We start from the raw sequence: 21,075 nt of genomic DNA, 5'->3' as shown, positions 1-21,075 counted from the left end.
CTCTCTGTTTTTATATGTAATGATATATGCCAATTTAAGTGCTTCCCAGGCTGTTCACAACCAAGGTTTTAACTACTGAATCCTCCTATGTTTTCATACACTAAGATTAGAATAGCCATTCCTACAATTTTTACATTTTATATGATTTCCATCCAGTGTGTAGTCTCATGTGTCTTTGAATGGTTGAGAGACAAATGGAGGATTTCCAACATTCCTGTCAAATTGATAGGGTTTCTGTCCAGCGTCAATTCTTTCATGCACTTGAACCTAAATGGAAGTTAAGGTTTCCCCATGTATTTTACACTCATAGGTATTTTATCTAGTATGGGTTCTTAAATGAACTTACAAAACTTTTTATAACATTGATACGGGTTTCTCTCCAGTGTGTTTCCTTTCATGTGTTTTATGAGAAATGGAATTAATGAATGCTCTCACATTCTTTACATTTATAAGGTCCCTCTCCAGTGTGTGTTTTCACGTGTTTCTGAAGAGTAGGCTTCACTCTGAAGGCTTTCCCACATTCTTTACACTCAGGGCTTTTTTCCAGAATGGATTCTTTCATGTTCTCAAAGAGACCAAGCATGACTCAGTTCTTTAGAACATGTTTTACCTATATACAGTGTCTCTCCTATGTGCAGTCTTTTGTGTGCTTGAAAGAAACAGAAATAACTGAAGGTTTTACCATACTGTTTACATTCATAGGCCTTTGTGAACTCTTTCATGTATTTGAATGCTTTCAGGGCTTTAAAAGGTTTTTCCGCATTGTTTACCTTCACAGGGTTTCTGTCCATTGTGACTCCTTTCATGTATTCTAAGAAAACTAGGATAAATTAATGCTTTCTCATATTTCTGATATTTATAAGGTAAATCTCCAGTGTGTGTGGTACCATGTGTTTTTGAAAAGTTATTTGACACATGAAGACTTTCCCACATTGTTTATTTACATTCATAGGGCTTTTACCCTATGTTACTTCTTTTGTGCTGTCAAAGGATTTTTGATATGGAAAGACTTTTCCACACTCATAAGATTCGTAGGGTTTCTCTCCAGTGTAACTCCTTTCATGTGTTCTGAGGTCACTGGGAGAAACGAATGTCTTCCCACACTCTTCACATTTATATACCTTCTCAGGGCACTTTTCAGGCTCTCTTCATTTATCATCAATGTGACATTTCTCGTGTCTAGTAAGGGATGAATGATGCTTGTAGGTTTTTCCATATGCAGTGTAATCCAATGGTTTCAAATCAATGTTTTTCTTCAGATTGCATATTGAAATAAGGTTGAAGTCTTCTTTGCATGAACTAATGTCTTTTCTTTCAGAGAGACTCTCTATCATAGTACTTCTGGAAATCACAAGAAGAACATTATTAATTTATTATTTTACATTTATTGTATTTATTATGATTTACAAAAATAGTGAGTTTTTCTATGTTCTATGAATTGTTACAAGTTGAATATACTGAATTTTCTACAATGGAACCTCAACCTTTCTATTAAAAAGTGATGTTGAAATACAGGCTTTATGAATTCTGATGGCACATGAACTGTATTGGAAACACTGACCATTTATATCACATCAAAATATTTTTCATAAAAAAACTAAATTTGAAGACAGGGCTATTTCTTTCTCTGCTTCTTTTAAAATTTTCATCACAGACCACACTTTTCACATGAGACATGTTTTGTGTTTTGAGTATGGCTCACCTAAATTTTCTCCCCTGGTTTTTCTCCTGATCTTCAATGTCAAGATCTTTCTGGCTTGATCCTGAAATGCAGACCTAGAAAAATTTCTCAAAGTATTAGAAATTACAGGAAAATCATGAAATATTAGGTCCATGATGAGCTGTGTGACACAACTCAGTTTCTTTTTTTTCTTTTTCTGTTTTTCACCACACTGTGCAGCTTGAGGGATATTATTAATAGTTCCCTGATAGTGGTTGAACTTGGGCCACACAATTGAAAGTGTTAAGGCCTAATCACAAAACGGCCAGGGAATTTCTTTGTTTTTTTCCTCTACTTTCTTTACCAATGTCCTCCATTTCCACATTCCACATCTTTGAACAATACTGATGTAAAAAAACTTGTTCTCTCATTGAAAAAAAAGGAGGAAATTTCTTCATTCTTACATACTGAGATCAATGAGGACAATTGTTAGGTAGTTTGAACATTCTTTGGCATTGCCTTTCTTTGGAATTGGAATGAAAACTGACCTTTTCTAGTCCTGTGGCCACTCCTGAGTTTTCCAAATTTGCCAACATATCAAGTATAGCACTTTAATGGCATCATCTTTTATAGTTTTAAATAGTTCAGCTGGAATTCCATCACCTTCACTAGCTTTGTTTGTAGTAATGCTCTTTAAGGCTCATTTGACTTCACACTCCAAGATGGCTGGTTCTAGGTGAGTGACCACACTATTCTGGTTATTCATGTCATTAAGACCTTTTTTGTATAGTTCTTCTGTATATTCTTGCCACCTCTACTTAATCTCTTCTGCTTCTGTTAGTTCCTTCTGTCCTTTATCATGACCATCTTTGCATGAAATGTTCCCTCGGTATTTCTAATTTTCTTTAAGAGGTTTCTAGTCTTTCCCACTCTATTGTTTTCCTCTACTTCTTTGCATTGTTCATTAAAGAAGGCGTTCTTATCCCTCCTTGCTTTTCTCTGGAACTCTGCATTCAGTTGGGTATATCTTTCCTTTTCTCCCCTCCTTTTTTTTTTTTCATTTCACTTCTTTCCTCAGCTATTTGCAAAGCCTCTTCAGACAAGCATTTTGCCTTCTTCCATTTCTTTTTCCTTGAGATGGTTTTGGTCAATGCCTCCTTTACAACATTATGAACCTTTGTCCACAGTTCTTCAGGCACTGTCTATCAGATTTAATCCCTTGAAACTATTTGTCACTTCCACTGTATAATCATAAGGGATTTGATTTAGATCATACCTGAATGGTCTAGTTTTCCCTACTATCTTCAATTTAAGTATGAATTTTGCCATAAGGTGTTCATGATCTGAGCTACAGTCAGCTCCCGGTCTTAAGGTGACTATACGGACTCATTTCCATGGTTAGATGGCAGGATTAGCTGTTTTCTCATCAATCCCAGCCCCTCCTTTCTGCCCAGGGAAAACCTGCTTTCAACTTGAGCATCCAAAATTTTGGGGGTGCAGAATCTGAAATTGAAGACCTTAGCCCCCACATTTTGCAGGGCTAGAAATCATAAAATTTCCAGATTGCTTCCCTCATTTCCAAATTAAACTTTGCGATTCAAATGACCTATAAATTACTTGCCTCCACCATGCATTTCATACACACCCAATATTTTAATTGTTTATCCTATTTGCACTGCCAAGTAGTGGATGGAAATTTTGCAGGACCGGTGGGGGCTGGGGGGAAGGCAGTATGTGAATATGTTAGATGAGCAGAAAGCCAAGAATAATTACTTGCAAAGTAGGTCAAAGAAATCCTTTCTCCTCCCTATTTTCTACTGGGAACAGCTATCCCATAGGAAGTTCTTTGCTGAAAGTTGATTTTGAAACTTCCCAATGATCTTGCCCTGCTGAGTCCTAAGTTTGTTGTTGTTCAGTTGCTCAATTGTGTCCAACTCTTTGCGACCCCATGGACTACAACAAACCAGGCTTCCCTATCCTTCACTATATCCCAGAGTTTGCTCAAACTCATGTCCATTGAATTGGTGATGCCATTCAACCATCTCATCCTCTGTCATCACCTTCTCCTCCTGCCTTCAATCATTACCAGCATCAAGGAAGCCTGGCATGCTGCAGTCCATGGGGTCACAAAGAGTCAGACACAACTGAGCGACTGAACAACAACAACAATAATATGCCATGGGATACTACTCATTCATAAAAAAGAATAATCCCATTTGCACAACATGAATTAACCTATAGATTATGAACTAAGTGAAGTACATTAAGAAGACAAAGCCGAATACCAGATGATATCGCTTATATGTGGAATCTAAATTATGTCACAGATAATCTTATCTAGAAAACAGACTTGTGGTTGCCAAGGGGAGAAGGGATGGAGGGAGGGATGAATTGGGAGTTTGAAATTGGAAGATGCAAACTATTATACATAGAACAGATAGACAACAAGGTCCTACTGTATAGCATAGGGTACTGTATTAAATATCCTGTGATTCTGATATTGAATAAAATATAAAAACAATGTATGTATAACTGAATCATTTTGCTATATAGCCAAAAATTAATACAACACTATATATCACTATAGTTTTATAAAATTAATGTTTTGTAAAAGGAGTGTAGTCTTTCAGAAAGTGTTCACTGGCATAGAAGTCCTTTTTTTTTTTTTTCTTGCTAGCTTTTTATTGTCTCACAATTTACTTAGATTTATCAGATCAGATCAGTCGCTCAGTCATGTCCGACTCTTTGCGACCCCATGAATCGCAGCACGCCAGGCCTCCCTGTCCATCACCAACTCCCAGAGTTCACTCAGACTCACGTCCATCGAGTCAGTGATGCCATCCAGCCATCTCATCCGCTGTCATCCCCTTCTCCTCCTGCCCCCAATCCCTCCCAGCATCAGAGTCTTTTCCAATGAGTCAACTCTTCGCATGAGGTGGCCAAAGTACTGGAGTTTCAGCTTTAGAATCATTCCTTCCAAAGAAACCCCAGGGCTGATCTCCTTCAGAATGGACTGGTTGGATATCCTTGCAGTCCAAGGGCCTCTCAAGAGTCTTCTCCAACACCACAGTTCAAAAGCATCAATTCTTCGGCGCTCAGCCTTCTTCACAGTCCAACTCTCACATCCATACATGACCACAGGAAAAACCATAGCCTTGACTAGACGGACCTTTGTTGGCAAAGTAATGTCTTAGTTTTTGAATATGATGTCTAGGTTGGTCATAACTTTCCTTCCAAGGAGTAAGTGTCTTTTAATTTCATGGTTGCAGTCACCACCTGCAGTGATTTTGGAGCCCCCCAAAATAAAGTCTGACACTGTTTCCACTGTTTCCCCATCTATTTCCCATGAAGTGATGGGACCGGATGCCATGATCTTTGTTTTCTGAATGTTGAGCTTTAAGCCAACTTTTTCACTCTCCACTTTCACTTTCATCAAGAGGCTTTTGAGTTCCTCTTCACTTTCTGCCTTAAGGGTGGTGTCATCTGCATATCTGAGGTTATTGATATTTCTCCCGGCAATCTTGATTCCAGCTTGTGTTTCTTCCAGTCCAGCGTTTCTCATGATGTATTCTGCATAGAAGTTAAATAAACAGGGTGACAATATACAGCCTTGACGGACTCCTTTTCCTATTTGGAACCAGTCTGTTGTTCCATGTCCAGTTCTAACTGTTGCTTCCTGACCTGCACACAAATTTCTCAAGAGGCAGATCAGGTGGTCTGGTATGCCCATCTCTTTCAGAATTTTCCACAGTTTATTGTGATTCACACAGTCAAAGGCTTTGGCATAGTCAATAAAGCAGAAAGAGATGTTTTTCTGGAACTCTCTTGCTTTTTCCATGATCCAGCAGATGTTGGCAATTTGATCTCTGGTTCCTCTGCCCTTTCTAAAACCAGCTTGAGCATCAGGAAGTTCACGGTTCACATATTGCTGAAGCCTGGTTTGGAGAATTTTGAGCATTACTTTACTAGCGTGTGAGATGAGTGCAATTGTGTGGTAGTTTGAGCATTCTTTGGCATTGCCTTTCTTTGGGATTGGAATGAAAACTGACCTTTTGCAGTCCTGTGGCCACTGCTGAGTTTTCCAAATTTGCTGGCATATTGAGTGCAGCACTTTCACAGCATCATCTTTCAGGATTTGGAACAGCTCAACTGGAATTCTATCACCTCCACTGGCTTTGTTCATAGTGATGCTTTCCAGGGCCCACTTGACTTCACATTCCAGGATGTCTGGCTCTAGGTCAGTGATCACATCATCGTGATTATCTGGGTCATGAAGATCTTTTTTGTACAGTTCTTTTGTGTATTCTTGCCATCTCTTCTTAATATCTTCTGCTTCTGTTAGGTCCATTCCATTTCTGTCCTTTATCGAGCCCATCTTTGCATGAAGTGTTCCTATGGTATCTCTGATTTTCTTGAAGAGATCTCTAGTCTTTCCCATTCTGTTGTTTTCCTCTATTTCTTTGCATTGATCGCTGAGGAAGGCTTTCTTATCTCTTCTTGCTATTCTTTGGAACTCTGCATTCAGATGCTTATATCTTTCCTTTTCTCCTTTGCTTTTCACTTCTCTTCTTTTCACAGCTATTTGTAAGGCCTCCCCAGACAGCCATTTTGCTTTTTTGCATTTCTTTTCCATGGGGATGGTCTTGATCCCTGTCTCCTGTGCAATGTCACGAACCTCATCCCATCGTTCATCAGGCACTCTATCTATCAGATCTAGGCCCTTAAATCTATTTCTCACTTCCACTGTATAATCATAAGGGATTTGATTTAGGTCATAGCTGAATGGTCTAGTGGTTTTCCCTACTTTCTTCAATTTAAGTCTGAATTTGGCAATAAGGAGTTCATGGTCTGAGCCACAGTCAGCTCCCGGTTTTGTTTTTGCTGACTGTGTAGAGCTTCTCCATCTTTGGCTGCAAAGAATATAATCAATCTGATTTTGGTGTTGACCATCTGGTGATGTCCATGTATAGAGTCTTTTCTTGTGTTGTTGGAAGAGGGTGTTTGTTATGACCGGTGCATTTTCTTCGCAAAACTCTATTAGTCTTTGCCCTGCTTCATTCCGTATTCCAAGGCTAAATTTGCCTGTTACTCCAGGTGTTTCTTGACTTCCTACTTTTGCCTTCCAGTCACCTATAATGAAAAGGACATCTTTTTGGGGTGTTAGTTCTAAAAGGTCTTGTAGGTCTTCATAGAACCATTCAACTTCAGCTTCTTCAGCGTTACTGGTTGGGGCATAGACTTGGATTACTGTGATATTGAATGGTTTGCCTTGGAAACGAACAGAAATCATTCTGTCGTTTTTGAGATTGCATCCAAGTACTGCATTTTGGACTCTTTTGTTGACCATGATGGCCACTCCATTTCTTCTGAGGGATTCCTGCCCGCAGTAGTAGATATAATGGTCATCTGAGTTAAATTCACCCATTCCAGTCCATCTTAGTTTGCTGATTCCTAGAATGTCGACATTCACTCTTGCCACCTCTTGTTTGACCACTTCCAATTTGCCTTGATTCATGGACCTGACATTCCAGGTTCCTATGCTATATTGCTCTTTACAGCATCGGACCTTGCTTCTCTCACCAGTCACATCCACAGCTGGGTATTCTTTTTGCTTTGGCTCCATCCCTTCATTCTTTCTGGAGTTATTTCTCCACTGATCTCCAGTAGCATATTGGGCACCTATTGACCTGGGGAGTTTCTCTTTCAGTATCCTATCATTTTGCCTTTTCATACTGTTCATGGGGTTCTTAAGGCAAGAATACTGAAGTGGTTTGCCATTCCTTTCTCCAGTGGACCACATTTTGTCAGATCTCTCCACCATGACCCGCCCATCTTGGGTTCCCCAACGGGCATGGCTTAGTTTCATTGAGTTAGACAAGGCTGTGGTCCTAGTGTGATTAGATTGACTAGTTTTCTGTGAGTATGGTTTCAGTGTGTCTGCCCTCTGATGCCCTCTTGCAACACCTACTGTCTTACTTGGGTTTCTCTTACCTTGGGTGTGGGGTATCTCTTCACGGCTGCTCAGTTATGTTATAAAGGAGATTATAAAAATAATACCTAGCATACTAAGATGTGAATCTATGTATTTTATAATCCTGGCTCTAATAGTGATAAAAGATAAAATATGAAACCATGGACTTCCCTGGTGAATCTCTGATTAAGAATCCTACTTGCAATGCAAGGGACGGGTTCCATCTGGGAAGATTCCACATGCCATGCTGGAACTAAACCATTGCACAACAACTACTAAGCTCTGGCTCTAGAGTCTGTGAGCCACGACTACTAACCCTGTGTGCTGAAATTACTGAAGCCTGAGCCCCTAAAACCTGTGTTCCAAACAAGAGAAGCCACCACAATGAGAGGGCCTCGCATCACAACCAGAGAGTAGCCCTCACTCTTCCCAACCACAGAAAGCCCCACACAGTAATGAAAGCCCAACACAGCCAGAAATTTTAAATACTAATTAATTAAAATTTTAAAATATAAAATCATAAAGATAACCAATAGGGCCTTCTTCTTTCTAACAGAATTCAGTGAAACTTCTTAACTGATAACCTTCAGCTCCATGACAATGTTTTTGATATCAACATGATTATACTCATCAATGATAAAGTTAACTGCTTAAAAGCATTCAATAAAGAATACGATCTTGCTATCTTGAATAGTAATCACATCCTCTAACAGAGGTTAAATTCCTGTAAGAATTCCTTTTCAGCACCCTGTTATTATTACACACCACAGTCTTATAAGGTTTGAAATCATTCTTTTTTAAAAATAATTTTATTGAAATATAATTTGTTACAGGATATTGAAAACATGTTCTGGTGGCTCAAAGGGTTTCCCTAGTGCTTCATATGATAAACAATCTGCCTGCAATGCAAAAGACCCAGGTGTGATCCCTGGGTTGGGAAGATACACTGGAGAAGGGAAAGACTATCCACTCCAGTATTCTTGCCTGGATAATTCCATGGACAGAGGAGCCTGGTGGGCTACAGCCCATGGGGTCACAAAGAGTCAGACACAACTGTCTAACACTTTCACTTTCCTATGCTATACAGTAGTACCTTTTTCACCTGTAATCATTCTTAATAGAACTCATTTCATCCAAGTATTTGACCAGAGGCTTGATCTTATGGGTCACTGGCAAGATGTCACTGAAAATACCCATGATGTAACATTTGAGGATAAGAATGAGTAAGAAATCATTTTTGTTAATGAAAACTGTGACTAAAAACAACAAAATGGCTTGAGGATAAAGTAGCTGACTTTGTATTTACAGGATTAAACTGACTAATATTATATAATGACTAAATGAAGAAAAATGCAGTTTTTCAGAATGTTTATGAATAAAATTGGTACTTTAATACATTCTTCGAGGATATGAAAAACAACATATGTTAGCTAAAAATGCTTCACAAAGAGTTGGTATATTTGAAATGAGTACAAAAATAGTTGTTTCACAAAAAAATTCATACTTTTGGGCATAGAAAATAAAATACAATAAAAAAAAAAAAACACTGAAGAATTATGTTCAGCTACAAGTAACAGGAAACACCCACAGCCTTCCTGACAGAAGGAAGGTGCTTTTTCTCACAGGGAAACAATGGGTCAAGAATGGCACTGCACAACGCACTGAAGAAGCAAACTGACATGTAGGAGAGAAACAAAAATACAGTCCAGAGAAGGGTGGAATCAGAGAGTATTCCCTACCATAAAACACTGAAATACTGTCATAGTAGACACAAGTTCCCTTACAGAAGAAATTCAACCTCTGCTGGATCTTTGATGTGGAAGGTCTGAAGACATGAGGGGAAACCACACTTCTATATAAATGGAAATCAAATATTGCTTGCTGGTGTTGAGGCTACTGTTGACTACAGGGACACAGATTCTGGAAAATAAGCTGGAAGATGGTGTCCCTGAAGCTCTTATGTATTTGTCTCTCTCCCAGTGTGGGAGCTCCAATATCTGAAGAATGTCTTCAATGCATTTGGTTTTAAATCACTCACACAAGCTATTGGTGATTGCCGATATGGAACTACAAATGGAATGGATTCTGGAAAGTTTGGTCCTAATATTACTCACAAGCAAAGCTGAGCGCCAAAGAATTGATGCTTTTGAACTGTGGTGTTGGAGAAGACTCTTGAGAGTCCCTTGGACTGCAAGGAGATCCAACCAGTCCATGCTGAAGGACACCAGCCCTGGGATTTCTTTGGAAGGAATGATGCTGAAGCTGAAACTCCAATATTTTGGCCACCTCATGCAAAGAGTTGACTCATTGGAAAAGACTCTGATGCTGAGAAGGGTTGAGGGCAGGAGGAGAAGGGGACGACAGAGGATGAGATGGCTGGATGGCATCACTGACTCGATGGACGTGAGTCTGAGTGAACTCCGGGAGTTGGTGATGGACAGGAAGGCCTGGCGTGCTGCGATTCATGGGGTCGCAAGGAGTTGGACACGACTGAGCGTCTGAACTGAACTGAACTGAAGATTATCTTGAACTATAGATTTTTTGTATTATCACAAGTCCCATAATATTTTCAACAAATACAGTCAGAAGGAAATACAAAAAGTAAATAGGAAAAATAATAATTTATGTAACAGTATACTCTTTGACACCCTAGCCATACATAAAATTTATTCCAAGTGATTAATAGAATGGAAAATGACATAAGGCTCCTACATGCACTACCACCAAAAGAGATTTTTTTCCTCAATTAAAAGGGTACAATATATGTATTTATAAATATCCAGGAATTGCCACATAAACTACTAGGAAAATCCCTACAAATACCAAACTGCCATTTCTCAGTGCCCCATTAACAGAAAATTAATAGAACATTATAAAAATTTAAGCCTCACTGCATACTAGAAATACACTTAAATTCACCCATGACTCCAACAGGGTTCAAACATGAGAGAAAAAAAGTCATTATCTGATTAAAGGAAAAACTACCTCCTTTAAACCTTATGTACTATTGGTGAAAGACAACTTACAGAATTAACTAACATTAACATCCACTTTTGAAATTAGTCAAAATCTACATTTCAAAGATATGATTGAAGAAAGATCTTTAGAATAACAATATATTACTAAAAATTTTTTGTCACTGAGCTGTGTCTTAGTTGTGGTGCTCACAATCTTCATTTTAGCATGCAGGACCTTTTTTTTTTTTTTTTTTTTTAGTTTTGGCATGTAGTGTCTACTTCCCTGACCAGGGATCAAATTCAGGCCCTCTGCATTGTGGAGTTTTAACTACTGGACCACCAGGGAAGTTCTTGTAAACTTTTTTTTTTTAATTTATTTGGCTGTGTCAAGCGTTAGTTGCAGCATGTGGGATCTTCCAAGTCGTACAGGGGATCTTTCATTACAGTGCCTGGGCTTCTCTCTAGTTGTGGCCCACTGACTCTAGAGCACACTGGCTCAGCGCAGGGGCTTAGTTGCACCTGTGGGACCTTAGTTCACCAACCTGTATCCCCCATATTGGAGGGCAGATTCTTAACCACTCGTCCACCAGGCAAGTCCTAGTCCCTGTAACCTTTTAAGACAACTCTTTTGGTACTTTTCTGGCAGATCAGTGGTTAAGACTCCAAGCTTCCACTGGAGGGTCACAGCATCAATCCATGATTGGGGAACTAAGATTTCACATGCCACATAGCACAGCCAAAATATATTTATAACAGCTCTTTTATATTGAAGGTTTTCTGGAACAGTACACATAGATTTCCATCAAGTTTCTCTTGTTACTTACATTTACACTTCCTTTCCATGGGAGTTTTTACATGTAATGATGTCAACCAATTGAAGTATTTTTTTAATATTTATTTATGTATTTTCACTGGGTCTTTCTTCTTGTGCAAGCTTCTCTCTAGTTGTGGCAGGTGGGGGCTACTCTATAGTTGTGGGTACACAGGCTTCTTGTTGCAGTTTGTTCTCTTGTTGCAGAGCACCGGCTCTAGAGCACAACAGGCTCAATAGTTGTGGCTGACAGGCTTAGTTGCCCTGCGGCATGTGGGATCTTCCCTCATCAGTGATCAAACCAGTGTCTCCTGAATTGGCAGGCAGATTTTTGACCACTAAGCCACTAGGGAAGCCCTAAAATCAAGGTTTTAACTAGTAAATCCTTAATACTTTCATACACAACTAAGATCAGAAAAGCCTTTCCCACATTCTTCACATTTGTATGATTTCTGTCCAGTGTGTAGTCTAATTTGTCTTTGAATGTTGAGAGACAAATGAAGGATTTCCCACATTCCTGTCGTTGACAGTGTTTCTGTCCAGTGTGAATTAATTTATGTGCTTGAACATAACTGGAAGTGAACGTTTTCACAAATATTTTACACTTGTAGGGGTTTTCCTCTACTGTGAGTACTTTTCATGAACTCTGAAAACATTTTGTGTTCTAAAAGTTTTACCACATGACACTGATAGGGTCTCTCTCCAGTATGACTACTTTCATGTATTTTAAGAGAACTGGGATTAATGAATACTTTCTCACATTCTTTGCATGTATAAGGTCCATCTCCAGTGTGTATTATTATGTGTTTCTGAAGGGTTATATTCAATGTGCAGGCTTCCCCACATTCCTTACACTTATAAGGTTTTTCTCCAGTGTGGATTCTTTCACGGTTTTTAAGCAAGCAGACACTACTCAACACTTGAGAACATTTTTTACATGCATATGGTGTCTCTCCTGTGTGAAATCTTTTGTGTGATTGGAAGGCACTGAAATAATTGAAGGCTTTACCACACAGGTTACATTCATAGTGTTTTCTCACCTCTGTGAATTCTTCCATGTATTCCAACAGGTTTAGGAGTTTTAAATGTTTTTCCATACTGTTTACATTGATAGGGTTTTCTTCATTGTGACTGTTTTCATGCATTCTAAGACAACTGGGAGAAATGAATGTTTTCTCACATTTCTGACATTTATAAAGTAAACTTCCAGTGCGTATTGCCATGTGTTTTTGAAAAGTTGTTTTGCATAGGAAAGTTTTCCCACATTCTTTACATTCATAGGATTTCTCCCTTCAGTGAGTTCTTTTGTGTATTTGCAATGATTTTTTTATATGGAAAGGCTTTTCCACACTGCTCACATTCATAGGGTTTCTCTCCAGTGATTCCTTTCATGTGTTTGAAGAAAACTGGGATAAAGGAATGCTTTTTCACATTTCTGACATTTATAAGGTAAATCTCCACTGTGTGTTACCATGTGCTTTCGAAAAGTTACTTGCCACATGAAGGCTTTCCCACATTCCTTACACTCATAGGGCTTTTCTCCAGTGTGGATTCTTTCATGATCTCAAAGATTCTGGGCAGTAGTCAATTCTTTAGAACATGTTATACATACATGTGGTGTCTTTCCTCTGTGAAGTCGTACGTGTGCCTATAAGGAACCAAAATGTTTGAAGGCTGTACCACATTGCTTACAATCATAGGGTTGCTCTCTGGTGTGAATTATTTCACGTATTTGGATTCTTTTAGGACTTTTAAAGGCTTTTCCACACTGTTTACATTGATAGGGTTTCCCTCCATTGTGACTGCTTTGATGCATTGTAAGAGAATGGGGATAAATGAATGTTTTCTCACATTTCTTATATTTACAAGGTAAATCTCCAGTGCGTGTTACCACATCTATTCAAAAAGTTGATCTCCATGTCAAGGCATTCCCACATTCTTTATATTCATAGGGTTTCACCCCTGTGTGAGTATTTTTGTGGCTCTAGAGTGATTTTTCATACTGAAAGACTTTTCCACATTGTTTACATTCATAGAGCTTCTCCAGTATGACTCCTTTTATGTGTTCTGAGAGCACTGGGAGAAATGAATGTCTCCCCACAATCTTTACATTTATATACCTTCTCGTGGCACTTTTGATGCTCTCTTGGTTTGTATTCAATGTGACATAACATGTGTCTATTAAGGGATGAATGACTCAAGAAGAATTTTCCACATGCACTGCATTCCCTTGGTTTAAAACCAGCAGTTTTCTTCTTCACACTGAGAGTTGGAATAAGCTTCACATTTTCTCCCCAAGAATGAATATCTTTCCTTTCAGAGAGTCTATCATAGGACTTCCGTAAGTAATGAGAAGCACATTATTAATGATTTACTTCTTAATTATATTTATGGTATTTATTATCATTTGTAGGAAGAGTGAGGTTTTAAATCTTTTGTGAATTGTTAGAAGTTGAATATACTGAATGTTTGGCAATAGGACTTCCCCCTTTGCTATTAAAAAGTGATACTGAAATATAGGGCTCGTGAAAACTGACTGTACATGCACTATATTGCAAACACTGAACATTTATATCAAATTCAAGAAAATATTTTTCAGAGACATTTTCTAAGAATAACTAAATTTGAAGATGGGCATTCTGTTTTGATTGCTTCTTTTAGAGTTTTCATTTCAGACCATGATTCCCACAGGAGACATGCTTTGCATTGGGAGTTTCGCTTGCACGCTCAGTTATGTCCAACTCTGTGATCCCATGGACTGTAGCCTGCCAAGCGCCCCTGCCCATTGGATTCTCCAGGCAACAATACTGGAGTAGTTTGCCATTTCCTTTTTCAGGGGATCTTCCACACCCAGGAACTGAACCCACTTCTGAATCTCCTGCACTGGCAGCATGATTCTTTACCACTACCACCACCTGAGAAGCATGGCTCACCTTAATTTTCTCCTCTGGTTTTTGAACTGATCTTCAATGTCATGATCTTCCTATCTTGCTTCTGAAATGAAAATCCAGAAACATGATTGTGAAGTACTAGAAATTGTGGAATAATTATTGGATTTTTAGGTCCATTATGAGCTCTGATACTGTCCAGTTTATTTTTCTTTCTTTTTTTTTAACCACTCTGTACAGCTTGCAATCTTAGTTCCCCAACCAGGGATTGAACCCAGGTCACAACAGTGAAAGTGCTGAATCTTAACCACTGGACCACTGGGGAATTCCATTCTGCCAGCCTCCCCATCCCTACTTTCTTTACCAATATTCTCCCTTTCCACTTTCCACATCTACAGACTGGTAAGAAACCCCTGTTTTCTAATACACAAAGGGAAAGAATTTCTTCATTCTTACCTACTGATTCCAAATTCCTGAAGTTTTCTAACATCACATCTCTGTAGAGTTTCCTCTGTGAAGAATCCAGTAAACCCCACTGCTCAGGGTGAAGTTCATAGCCACATCCTTAAAGACCAATGAGTCCTAAAACACCCAAAATATATGCACAGTAAGATGCAGGAGACTGACAGAACTAGACACTCACACTCCACCTACAGGAAAAGTACATATAATTCTGTTGTTTACGAAGAGTTATTCTATGACTTGATCATGAGAAACTTACTCTCCACACTTCAATAACGTAACAACATCATGAAAAAATGAAAATTATTTACACATCATTTCTGTGGTCACAATATCACTTATATTACAATCATGGCAGAGCCCAAAGAATGTAGGAAAATGACAGAATTCCTTTACAAATGAAACAAGTCTTTTTTATGAGGTATAATTGCTTTACAGTGTTCTTAGTTTCTGCTGTAACAAATATCATCATGTTTTATAGTTCTCACCATATGCCTTTCACCTCTTTGTCAGGCTTATTATTATTTTATTTTTATGTGATTTTAAAAGATATATATTTTCAATACTCCCCCTTCATGGTATCATATTATTTATTCTTTAAATTACAATTATACACTGCCTACAGAAGTCATTCTAAATATGAAGACACAGGTAGATGAGAAGTAAAGGGATGGATGAAAATGTACCAAGCCAAAACTAACCAAATGAAAGCTGGCACTGGCATACAAATTTTAGACAATGTAGATTTCAAACAAGGAAAACCTCAGGGGTAAAAAGGGACTTTACCTAATGACAACAAGATCCATTCTCCAAGAAGGCATAAAAATCTTTCATGTGTACATACATAACAACAAAGCACCAAAATACATAAGACAAGATGTGAAGAAAGCAGGGAGGGGGACTCCCCGGTAGTTCAGTGGTTAAGAATCCACCTTTCAATGCAGTGGATGTAGGTTCAATCCCTGGTCAGGGAACAAAGACCCCACATACCACAGGGTGACTGAGCTCACCTGCCTCAACAAAGACCCAATGCAGCCAAATAAATATTCAAATATTTAAAAAAAAAAAAAAAGAAAGTGAGGAGGAATACATGAACCCATTATTACAGTCATTCATCAACACCCACTTATTATAGGCTATATATTACAGCAGGCAGAAAAATCAGGAAGGACAGAGCTTAATTGAACAGCACTATGATATGACTCATTTTAATTGTAATCTAAAAAATAATTCAAGGAACAAGAGCAGAATTCTCCTGAAATTGACGTGGACTATTCAACAAGACAGAACATTTTCTAGGACATACAGCATACTTCAGCAAATTTGAAAGAACAAAAATCATACAAACTATGCTCTTAGAACTCAAAGGCATTCATGTAGCAATCAACAGATGCGAGAGAATTGGAAAACCCTAAGACACATAAAGATTTTTTTTAAAAGACATTTATAAATAACACGATGGTATCAATAAGAAGTCTCAAGACATTAAAATTTCTTATATGCTAAATTGTGGGAGGCAGTAAAAGCAGTGCCTACAGAGTTTATGCCATCACCAAATGCACTAGGAGAAAACAAAGATCTGTAAAAAACAATGCAAGCATCTACCCAATGAAACACTAAAGAGAAGAAAATAGGATAATAAAATTTTAAAAATCAGAAAGGATATTAACAGGGCTTCCATGGTGATGCAGTGGTTAAAACTCCACGCTCCAAATGCAGGGGGCCTGGGTTCTATCTCTAGTCGGGAAACTAGATCCCATATGTAGCAACCAAGAGTTTGCATGCCACAACTAAAAAGATCCTGCCAGTATGCCACAACTAAGACCTGGTGCAAATAAATAAATATTTTTTTAATGAGTTATCACTATAGTTCTATAGCACTATATATATTTAATGATTAAAATGCAAAACACTCAGAACACCAAATAGATGTGAAGATAACCCTCATTCACTGATGGAGGGAATAGAATTTGGCACTCTACAAAGGAAGATAAGAGCTTTCTTTCAAAACAAAATATACTCTTAGTATGTCTATTAAGACCCAGCAATCACACTCTTTGTTATTTGTCTAAATGAGGTTGACTCATATTCACACAAAAGTGAAAAGTGAAAGTGAAGTTGCTCAGTCATGTCTGACTCTTTTCGACCCCATGGATTATAGCCCATGGAATTTTCCAGGCAAGAGTACTGCAGTGGGTTGCCATTTCCTTCTCCAGGGGATCTTCCTGACCCAGGGATCAGACCCGGGTCTCCCGCATTGCAGGCACAGGCTTTACAGGGCAGCCCTGAGCCTCCAGGGAAGCCCTATTCACACAAAACGCATACACAAATCAAAACTGGCATGAGTTAACAGGTAAGCTACATAACCTGAGTCAAATAACCAGTGGTATATGCATACCATGTAATACTATTCACTAACAAAAAGAAATGAAGTAGCAAGCTACGAAAATACAGAAAGGAAAGCTCAATAGTATATTGCTACCTGAAAGAAGTCAATCTGACAAAGCAATAAACTGTGAGATTCCAAGTATATGAGGACCTTCAAGTACTTCCCCTCACAGGCTCAAAAGGGGCCTTAGCCTGAAGACACTGATCTCAGGCTCTGCTCCCCACCTCATGGGCTCTCAACCACTACTGAAAATTGTAAATACACAAATCCTGTTTGACCAGCTAGAGAAAATCATTCAAATTCAGTGTTTTTTGTAGAAACGAGAGAGGAAAATTATAAGCCATTTCTCTCATTCACCCAGAAAACCCCATGTATCTATTTCTTTCAGAAAAAACATATTGGACTTCCCTGGTGGCACAGCGGATGAGAATCCACCTGCCAATGCAGATGATACCTGTTTGATTCTTGATCTAGGAAATCCCACATGCATGGGAGCAGCTAAGCCCCTGTGCCACAGCTACTGGAGCCCCAGATCTGCAACTACTGAAGCCTGCACGCCCCAGAGCTCATGTTCCACAACAAGAGAAGCCACTGCAACAAGAAGCCTGTGCTACACATGAAGACTAGCCCTTGATCTCCACAACTAGAGAAAGCACTTGTGCATCAAGGAAGATCTAGCACAGCCAAAAATTAATATGAATAAATTTTTTAATGAAAAAATGTCAATCATTATTTTTAAGGCAAATTTATTTACTACACAATTAATCATATTTGAATGTGACTTCCCTGATGGTTCAGTAGTAAAGAATCCGTCTGCCAATGCAAGAGATTCAGGAGACATGGGTTTGATCCCTGGGTAGGGAAGATCCCCTGGAGGAGGAAATGGCAACTCACTTCAGTATTCTTGCCTGGAATATCCCAAGGACAGGCTCATCCCTGGCAGACTACAGTCCATGGGGTCGCAAAGACTCCAACTCAAGAGAGCATGCATCCACGGTAGTCATACTTGAATATTTTGTCTGCAACTCTAAATCCTAGAATGTCATTTGAAATCAACCAGAAAGAACTAAGAGTCCAAAAGAACTCACCATAATCACTTAGGGAATGAAAAAAAAGTGAAACAAAAATTCCTCACAACTCAAATGGAACACTGGAAACTTTTCCCCTGAAATTCACCCCTCTTACCTTTTAGCAACTACTGTATATGCTCTTTCAAGCTCTGTTAATTGAGTACATCTTACGCTATTGAGAAAAGAAACTTAAGTGAGGAAATTTTTTGAAAGGGACTAACCCAGAAACGGGCAGGATTGATCGTCTGGAAAAGTACCCCCCTCGCCCCCAAAATAAATACCCTTCACAAAACAATTTCCGACAGGACGTCTCTTCCCAGAAAACAAAATCCGGAAGAGAACGGATTTCATACACCCACTTCCAAGTGGTTATTGTCGGCTTTCCCATCAGGTGAAATATCCACAGACCACCCCCCGGCCCAAGGAAAAATGACATTCACGACTCTGTGCAAATAGAATAAACAATTAATAAAATACTCAGTTTATTTGAAATGCAGGGCAGAGACGAAGAGTTGACAGATTATTTGAATTGGAGAGGTGAAACTGGAGGGGAGCGATTTGGAAATTTAACGATTTATTGCTAGCCCTACAAGGAGCAACAAACGAGGGCTAAGGTCTTCGATTTGAGACGCGGCTTCCCGAACAATTGGAAAACTCAGAGGAACCCGGGTGCCCCTGCGCAGAAAAGAGGGGCTGGGACCTTTGACACGACAGGTAATCCCACGACCCAAACGTGGAGTCACAAAAACCATGCACGTGGTCACCGCACAATCTCGGGGAGAAGACGGGGTGCGGAGGCAGAGCCGCGCCGAGAGGCTCCGGAACCGAAGTTCCTGCGCGAAGTGATGGAACAAACACAAATGCCAGCCGTCCGGGTGCCGGGCCAACCACCCCGCTGTGAGCCAGAGGGGACTGAGGTCCGAGCGGAATCCACACCCCGCGTATCCGCTGACTCCGGGGGTGACGACGCGGTGCCGGGTCAAAAGATGGCGGGTTCGGATCAATCCCTGCCCGGCGTCCCTAGCCCGGGTCAGCACACTCACCATTTTCCAGGTTTCCTGGGATTATCTGAGTCCCTCCCAAGGACTCTAACGACCAGATCAGATGACAGGACGACTGAAGATGAGTAAGAGTAACTAGGCCGGTAAACCAGCGAGGAAAGAACAGGATGCTGGCGACTCCGCACTGTGCAAGAAAGAAAACGACTGCATTCCTTGGGAGTGGAGGGCGGGTATTTCCCCGCCCACCGGACTCAGCGGCCTCTTGGTTGGACAGATTCCAATGCCCCGCCTCTCATGCTTGAGGGACAATCTGTTGGAGATGGGCTGGGACCAGTCCCTGTCTGGCATTTTTGTTTGGTGAAAGACACGTTTCCTAGCCTGGGTTTACCTCTACGCTGTTCTGCAGCTCTTCCTGCAATGAGATTCCTTTTTCTCAAATTTTATTATTATTTTTTAATTGGAGGATAATTGCTTTACAGTATTGTTTTGGTTTCTCTCCTGCAACAAAGGGAATATATATTCACTATATATATATGTATATTATAGTCTGCAGGGAAGCTGGAGACTATACTTTTGATTCTAAGGTTTCACAACCCTCATTGGCACGCACTTTAGGGTCAACATAGTCCATTCAACATAAGTAACCAAGGCACTGTAGGATTTGTGTATTTTGGCAGGAGATAAGTTCTTGTAGTTCTGATGCTTGTATTTAGTAGGAAAAGAGAGGTGGTTAATAAACGGTAAGCTTTGGTTTATGAAATGCAAATAAGGGTATTGAAGGAAAGTATAAAATGTTATGTGACATAATACGAGGCTGGGGTGTGTGTATATCTTTTATTTGATAAGTGCCTCAATCCGTGAAGATGTCGTTATTGATCACTTATGTTTCTACCACATAATACATATTAAACACTTCTTCAGGATCTGCATTCTTATGTAAGAAGATGGAAGGCAGCAATATAAAAAGTCCTGCTTTCTTTGATTAACAGTAAAGATTCCCCCTGGTGATAAAACACGGATATCTACAGTTCATGTGCAATTTTATAATTATTAAAAGTTATGCAGGTCAAGCAGCAACCGTTAGAATCGGACATCGAATAACAGACTGGTTCAAAATTGGGAAAGGAGTACGACAGGACTATATATTGGCCCTCGGCCTTCTTTATGGTCCAACTCTCACAGCCATACATGACTACTGGAAAAACCAAAGCTGGGTGAAATGCTGTACTGGATGAATCACAAGCTGAAATCAGGATTGCTGGGAGAAATAGCAACAACCTCAGATATGCAGAATGTACTGAAGATTAAAACCATTACACAAGAAAAGACGACAAAATGCTTATAGATTGGTTAGCAAGATGTAAAAAAAAAATTTTTTTTTGTTCTTGTCCATGTCATGGCATTTGGGACCTGGGTTCCCCAATTAGGGATCAAACCATGTTGTGGTAGCAGAGGATCGTAAACACTAGACGGCCAGGGAAGTCCTGATGTAAAAGTATTTCTACATGCAGGTGAGATATATTCTATTTAGAAAAATCTTAAAAATCCTATTGAAAATACACACACAACAAAACATATTAGAACTCATTATTGAGTTCAGCAAAGTGATAGTATACAAGATAAAAATATAAAAGATAATTGAATTTCAATACACTTACAATGAACAATCTTTTTAAAAAATTTTTATTGTATACTTGATTTACAATGTTGTGTTGATTTCAGCTATACATAAACTTATACATGAATATGTTTGAATATTCATGCTGCTGCTGCTGCTGCTAAGTCACTTCAGTCCTGTCTGACACTGTGCGACCCCATAGACGGCAGCCCACCAGGCTCCTCTGTCCCTGGGTTCTCCAGGCAAGA

This window comes from Bos taurus, chromosome 7 (genome assembly GCF_002263795.3).
Source record: "Bos taurus isolate L1 Dominette 01449 registration number 42190680 breed Hereford chromosome 7, ARS-UCD2.0, whole genome shotgun sequence".
NCBI classification, from domain to species: domain Eukaryota; kingdom Metazoa; phylum Chordata; class Mammalia; order Artiodactyla; family Bovidae; genus Bos; species Bos taurus.
This window is presented reverse-complemented; position numbering follows the sequence as displayed.